Source organism: Callorhinus ursinus, unplaced genomic scaffold, assembly GCF_003265705.2.
Source record: "Callorhinus ursinus isolate GAN/ISIS: 27379988/994484 unplaced genomic scaffold, GSC_fseal_2.0 scaffold4, whole genome shotgun sequence".
Classification (NCBI taxonomy): Eukaryota; Metazoa; Chordata; class Mammalia; order Carnivora; family Otariidae; genus Callorhinus; species Callorhinus ursinus.
This window is the reverse complement of record NW_027397066.1, coordinates 87,393,196-87,400,723: the sequence shown is the minus strand read 5'-3', so window position 1 is coordinate 87,400,723 and position 7,528 is coordinate 87,393,196.

Genomic DNA, 7,528 nt, shown 5'->3' with positions numbered 1-7,528 from the left:
GGTACCTCACATGGAAATCACCTTTTTCTAAAAATATGACTGTGCTATAAAGGTTGTGCTACTGTGACATAAGAAATATATTTTTGGTCTTCATCTCTGCTTCCTGACACAGAACTTTTAAAACCCTTGGAATTTCTTGAGTGCTAAGGGTAAAGGGAGCATTCTTTATTATTCATAATTCCCTTTCAAACATACCTGAACTTATGTTAATGAAGTGACTTTTGGAGGATGGGGCCTGGTTACTAAAGGAACTGACTGGTGAGATTAGAGAATTGGAACTTGCTTTCAGGCCCACCCCAGATCTCCAGAAAGGGAAAGTTAAACACCAATAGCCAATGATTTAATCAATCATGCCTAAATAATGGAACCTGCATAAACAATTATAAATAAGGAGATTCAGAGAGACTCCAGGTTGGTGAATGCAACCATGTGCCAGGAGAGTGGTGCACCCCAAATTCCACAAGGACAGAAGCTTATGCATTCAGGACCTTTCCAGACCTTGTCCTATGTACTTCATCATCTGTTTATTTTTATCCTTTAAAATATCCTTTACAATAAAACAGTAGTAGTAAGTAAAGTATTTTCCTAAGTTCTGTGAGCCATTACAGCAAATTATAGAAACTAAGGAAGGGATCATGGGACCCCCCCCCCAGTTGTAGCCCAGTTAGAAGAGATCTACTACTTGTGATTGGCATCTAAAGGAGGGGGGTGGGGAGGAGTCTTGTGGGACTGACCATTTAACCTGTGTCTCTGTGCCAACTCTGGGTTGTTAGTTTCAGAATGAATTAAATAGTAGGACACCCATTTGGTGTCCACAGAGAATTGGAGGTTGTTGGTGTGGAAAATAAACACATTTGGTATCAGAAGTGTTGTGAATAAAGAAACAGTTCTCCCTTTAAAGATGAAGAGCATGATCTTCTGATTCAGACTGATCTGGGAAAGTTACTCAAGCTTTCTGAGCCTTGATCAATCAAGCAATAATTTTCTCCTGTTTTTCTTCCCTCCAACCTTCTCTCATTATTCTTATCACTGTTTCTAGACTTTCCTTCACACCACTCATATTTTTTTTTATCCTTTTAGCATCTGACCATGTCAATTAAAAAGCTTCATGGTCCTTTCTTGTAAAGAATATAAAGTAACATTTATTCCCATTCTATTTTACCCAATGTATTTTCCATTGAAACCAGAAAAACATCTTAAGCTCCAGCCATAAAGGACATATTGTTCACAAACATACTGCAGAAGTGGGCAACCATTCTACACACTTCTACTCACATCATCCCCTGCATCTAAAACACCTCCTTCCTTATATTCACCTACCCAAATTCTACCACTGCTCTGATATGAGAATGATTATTCATCCCAACTCTGCATTCCTCTCCATGTACTGAAATGACTGAGAATAGATATGATCAGTCAGATACATGTTCAGTCAAAAAGACATTTAAAAAATACTAGTTTTATTATTGGTAATATTGGATTAGAGAATGCAGCTTGATCTATGACCAGAATTAAAGCCCCCCCCTTTTTTTTAACTCACTTCTCCCAGATCTACAGATCAGAACTATTCCTCCAGAGGAAAGTTGAGGTCTTCAGAACAGACACGCTTATCCAGAATCCCTCCTATACCCATTAGGCCCTGGAGCTGGGACCTCTGAAATGCAGGCTCCTGATCACATGCCTTGAACCAAGGACATTTACCCTATAGAGGAGCCTAGGCAAAAACACACACTTCCTGAAGGTAAACAGATCTCAAAGAGGGAGGGAGGAAGTAAAATGAAGCCAAACAAGTTCGATGACCCTCTTCTCAATTTCACCAATCAATTACATCAGTCTTCTTGGGGGCGGGTGTGAAAGCAAATGGAAGAAAGGTCAAGTTTCACCTTTTTATTAGTTATGGAAGGATCAGAGTTTCTACTTCTTGAGTACATGTGGGCAGAACACTGGAAGAGGGAAAACGTGGTCCCACCTATGCCCTACCATTCAATGTTTAACTTTGAAATCTTAAAATGAGCATAAAAACAAATTGTCCTTCTGTGGCAAAGTTGAAAGTATAGCTAAACAAAAAAACTGTATTAAAAATGTAAATACTGAAATGAAACAATCAGGTAATAGAGGGAAAAAATTGAAGAAGTTGACTGGCCAAGATGGGAGCAAGAAAGAACAGAAAACATATGGAAACTGTGTGTGTGTGTGTGTGTGTGTGTGTGTGTGTGTGTGTGTGTTTTAATTATTAAGGCATATGTGGCCAAAAAATTAAATATAAAAGTTTGTATATGTTTAAATATATTTGCATTCCTTTTTCTCTGTAGTGGGTAACATCAGAAGGCAGATTTGTGTTTTATTTAGTTGCATTGTTTGAATTTCCTGAAAGGAAAAGTAAAGACTGCTTAACATGAATAAAAAGATTTGGGGCCTTTTCCCAACATACTATAAATGTAGGATAATAAAATTCAGTTTGGTTTTACTGCTGACAGTACTTTAGTGTCATGGCGTAATTGCGGTTGAGAAAAAATTGAGTAAGTATCTGACAACAGGTACTTGAATTTTTCTCATGAAAGATGTATATATACACACATATCCTTAGGGCTGAAATTTTCATGCTCATTTTTTTAAGTTTAAAGGTAAAATTTTCTTAGAAAATGGGAAAAATTCCACTCAATCATTTGTGATTTATCTGAGTATTTTTAAAACATACTTTTTACATTAAAAATAGCTTTGATGTGTATTTATTTTTTTGTACCCAGATGAGTCCAAACTATGCTTTTGAAAGAGAACTTTGAATTTGACCTGCATTAAAAGCCTTTTTGATATATGAGGAAAAAAGTACACCTAGCGTTAAAAATAGCCAAGCTGAAAAAACTTCAGTTATGTTCAAGTTACCTCAAATACTGAGTTTTCCACTAAAACTATACTAAAACTCCAAATTCTTAAAGTGGTGAACATGCGAGAATATTCTTTCTTCATATTAAATTATTGAGACAATATAAATGAATTGATTCACTTATTCATTTTTTCACAAAAAATATTTATTTGCTGTCCATCTTGTGTCAAGCACAGTTTCATGGGTTTCTTTCACAGTAATGAACAAAAAAGGATAAATATTTTAGCTCTGACTGAACTAACATTGAAACAGATTGAAAATAAAATAAGCAAAATACATAGTATGCTACTGCAAAGTGCTACAAAGATAATATAAACTAGGACCAGGAATATGAAATATTTCAGGGGAGGGAGAGATCACTACTATGCTAAAATCATTTATCAGTTTTCAAAGATCAGTCCAGTGAATGGTCAGTTTCAGGGTTAGAGTAGCCTTGGTCTCAGGACAAAGGCTTTATGGATTTATGTCAGATTAGGAGATGGTGAAAAGGAAGCCTGAGCCTGACATTGGTTCACCATTGTCAGATACCCCACCTTCAGAAGTACTGATCAGACCTACTGGAGGTATAAGAACAAAGTAAGACATCTCCAGGTGCCAGCCTCTGGGAAATCAGTGCTGTACCTCACTTTACAAATGACCAAACAGACCAAAAAAGGGTTTAAAACAAATTCACCAAGTTTAATTAGTGGCAGATTAAGTACTAAAAAGTGTTACTCAAAGTGTGTTTCTCTGATAGCAATTGGTTCATAAAAAACTTTCTCGTTCTCAACAGGAGAATTTACGAAAATTTAGAAACTTTGTGAAAGCAATTTGATAGAGCAGTTTTATATCTATTCCATCCAATAATTAAAATTTAGAGGGGGTTTTTTGTCTTTATGTTTTATTTCATAGTAATTCACTTTTTTATTTTATAAAATAATCAGTCTGAGACAGATTGGAAAGTCAAAAAACAACCTAGTTTTCCACAGTTAGTTTGAGAAGCACTGGATGACTCAAATTCATTCTACAAACAACCACATATTAGCATGAGTACCTGTTATGGGCCAAACACAGTGTTAGGGGCCACATATTCAGAAACAGTCTATGCCTTCATGGAGCTTACAACAGACTGAGGCAATAAATAAGCGAACAAGCTCTGGGCGTGGGGAGTCCAGTGTTTTCCATTAAATCTCATTGCTTCCTGCTTGTGTGGACTGAAAATCTTAGATTCTGGGCCCCTTCTCTACCACTCATGTAGACTCAGTGACAGAAACAGTGTTTGGAAACACATGTGTTACCTGTGGTGATTGTATTTCTTTTGAATAGAGAGACCTGAGTCTGTCTGTAGAAGCAAGGATCTTCAGGAATAAGATCAGGGCATTTCTTTTTTTTAAACTGCCTTCAAACAAACTTATTATTTTGGGTGCATTCCAAAATGTGGTGAAAGGGACATTCTATGTGCAAACCCCAAGTCTGTGATTCCTATCCTTTTGCTTTAGACTGCCAAAAAAGTTATTTGTGAATTTTTAATCGGTCTTGTGACTCACTGTAGTTTTAAATATATTTTAATTTTAATCTTGAGTTTATAATTCTCAGTTTAAATACTATGGTTGATAGAATAGGCAAATTCTTTAAGAGGCAGACTCTTTTTAAAAATGTGGGAATCTACAAGGATTCTAGCCTTAATCTACCTTAGATTTATGAAGAGATTTAGCCTGGGATGATGGTATTCATTTTGCTTTATTATTATTATTATTATTATTATTATTATTATTATTAATTTTAGTCAGTGGTTTGTACACATAGCAATGATAAAGGGCTGAAATAAAAGAGATTGAAAAGAGATGTGTGAGACATTTTGAGAGATTTTGAAACGTCTGTCCAGTGGTCTCTTCTTGGTGGAGACTAAAGTTCATTTGGCAGTAAAAAAATCAGTACTAATTGGTACCATCTAGAAAAATAGCGGGGCTGTTTAAAGAGGGCTTAAGTTGACATTTGATAGCCAGGGGAAAAAATCAAATAAAACTGTTTAACTGAATGTGGTGGGCAATAGATAGTGAAGAAGTCCCAGTATTTCTCAGGGCAAAATAGCATGAAAGACAGTCAGGAATGATACTTTTGGCTCAGTTGTCTATGTCACTGTGGATAAATGGACTTGACATGTTAATAAGCATATCTCAACAATGTTATGAGACACTCTAGTCATCCGAGGGATTGTTCATTCTTCTGAAAGAAGAATGTCTGATAATTTTGCAACCTGCATTGAAAATTTAATCTCTCAGAAAGTTGATTAAGCAATGAGAGGAGAATCCAACCCACAATTAATGTCAAGTGCTTCACACAGGTATTTAAATTAATAGAATTAATAGAATTAACACATAGTAAGGTTTCAATAGAATGTAAGCATTTATTAATATTTAGAAGAACATATTTTTTTGTTTCTTGAGAAAGGCTTGTATTGCTATATACTTTCCTCTTAGGACTGCCTTTGCTATATCCCCAAGATTTTGAACAGTTGTGTTTTCATTTTCATTGGTTTCCATGAATTTTTTTAATTCTTCTTTAATTTCCTGGTTGACCCATTCATTCTTTAGTAGGATGCTCTTTAGCCTCCATGTATTTGAGTTCTTTCCGAACTTCCTCTTGTGATTGAGTTCTAGTTTCAAAGCACTGTGGTCTGAAAATATGCAGGGAATGATCCCAATCTTTTGGTACCAGTTGAGACCTGATTTGTGACCTAGGATGTGATCTATTCTGTAGAATGTTCCATGAGCACTAGAGAAGAATGTGTATTCCGTTGCTTTGGGATGGAATATTCTGAATATGTCTGTGAAGTCCATTTGGTCCAGTGTGTCATTTAAAGTCTTTATTTCCTTGTTGATCTTTTGCTTAGATGATCTGTCCATTTCAGTCGGGGGGTGTTAAAGTCCCCCACTATTATTGTATTGTTGTCAATGTGTTTCTTTGCTTTTGTTATTAATTGCCTTATATAATTGGCAATTAATTGCCTTATATAATTGCCTTATATAATTGGCTGCTCCCATGTTAGGGGCATAGATATTTACAATTGTTAGATCTTCTTGTTGGATAGACCCTTTAAGTGGGATATAGTGTCCTTCCTCGTCTCTTATTACAGTCTTTGGTTTAAAATCTAATTTGTCTAATATAAGAATTGCCACCCCAGCTTTCTTTTGGTGTCCATTAGCATGGTAAATGGTTTTCCACCCCCTCACTTTCAATCTGGGGGTGTCTTTGGGTCTAAAATGAGTCTCTTGCCGACAGCATATGGATGGGTCTTGTTTTTTTATCCAATCTGATAGCCTGTGTCTTTTGACTGGAACATAGAGAAAGGGAATATTGACATCTCTCCTTTAGAATGAGGAAATGGATGACCATAAATGTTAAGTTGTTTTCCCAAAGCACCAGCCGTGCTAGGGTTTTATGTGACTCACAAGTCCTTGTTCTTCCCACTGTACCAAACTCTCTCTGCTATGACACTCTATTCTTCAGCTGAACTGGACTCAACTTTTCCTCAAAATATATCATATTTTCCCAACATTTTACCGTTGTTCATGTTTTGACCTCTCCTGTAATGTCCCTGCCTTCATTGCTACCTTCTGAAAGTAGAAGATCAGCTGGAATTAACCGTCCATTCCATAGCTCTCCAACTCATGCATGATCCCTTACCTCTACCTCCAGCACCAACAAAGCAAACGTACTGACTAAAGTTTGCTTGGCTTGGTTTTTTGTTTGTTTGTTTTTTGGGTTTTTTTTCTGCATTATGACCCTATTATTTCTGAATTTTTAAGGTCAGAGGCAGACTTGTATTTTTTTTTTAAGATTTTATTTATTTATTTGACAGAGAGAGACAAAGCGAGAGAAGGAACACAAGCTGGGGGAGTGGGAGAGGTGGAAGCAAGCTTCCCGCCGAGCAGGGAGCCCGATATGGGGCTCGATCCCAGGACCTCAGGATCATGACCTGAGCCGAAGGCAGACACTTAACAACTGAGCCACCCAGGCACCCCCAGACTTGTATTTTTAACTTATGCTAACATTTATTTCAGTAAATAATTGTTGAATTCTGTGTGTGCCAGACAACGGAAATATATCAGAATATAACATCAACAAGATGGAAAAAAGAGACCTATGCTCACAAGAGCTTAATAAATACTAGATGACTATCTGTCACGTAAATACAGCTTTACAGAAAAATAAGACCTGTCCCTAAAAATTCATGGAGAAACATGTTTAGATTTGAGCTATCCATAGCTCAAATAACCCAATTATCTTTCTAACACAACCCCCAGAACCATTCTAATTTGGGGCAGCCATATCCCTACACATTTTTGATTGAATTTTTCTGTGTAATACTTGGGTCATATTTTTCCTTATGCTTCAGATTTTCTTGTACTCCTCTCCCCTAGTACCATTCACTGGAGAAGAAATACAAAGACATCTCAATCTTGGAGACTTGAAAAGTGATTGTTTTAGACTTGGTAATAAGCTGCTCATACAAGAGCTATTAAATGTGCTTGTCCCAAATACTTCTTCCTCAGAGACTAAAAGATTGAGCTGTTAATAAATTCCTTTTGGCATTCTTTCTTCACAAGTGTTGACCATCCTCCCAGTTCCTCCAAGTCAAGTGACAACTGATTAATTGGAAGC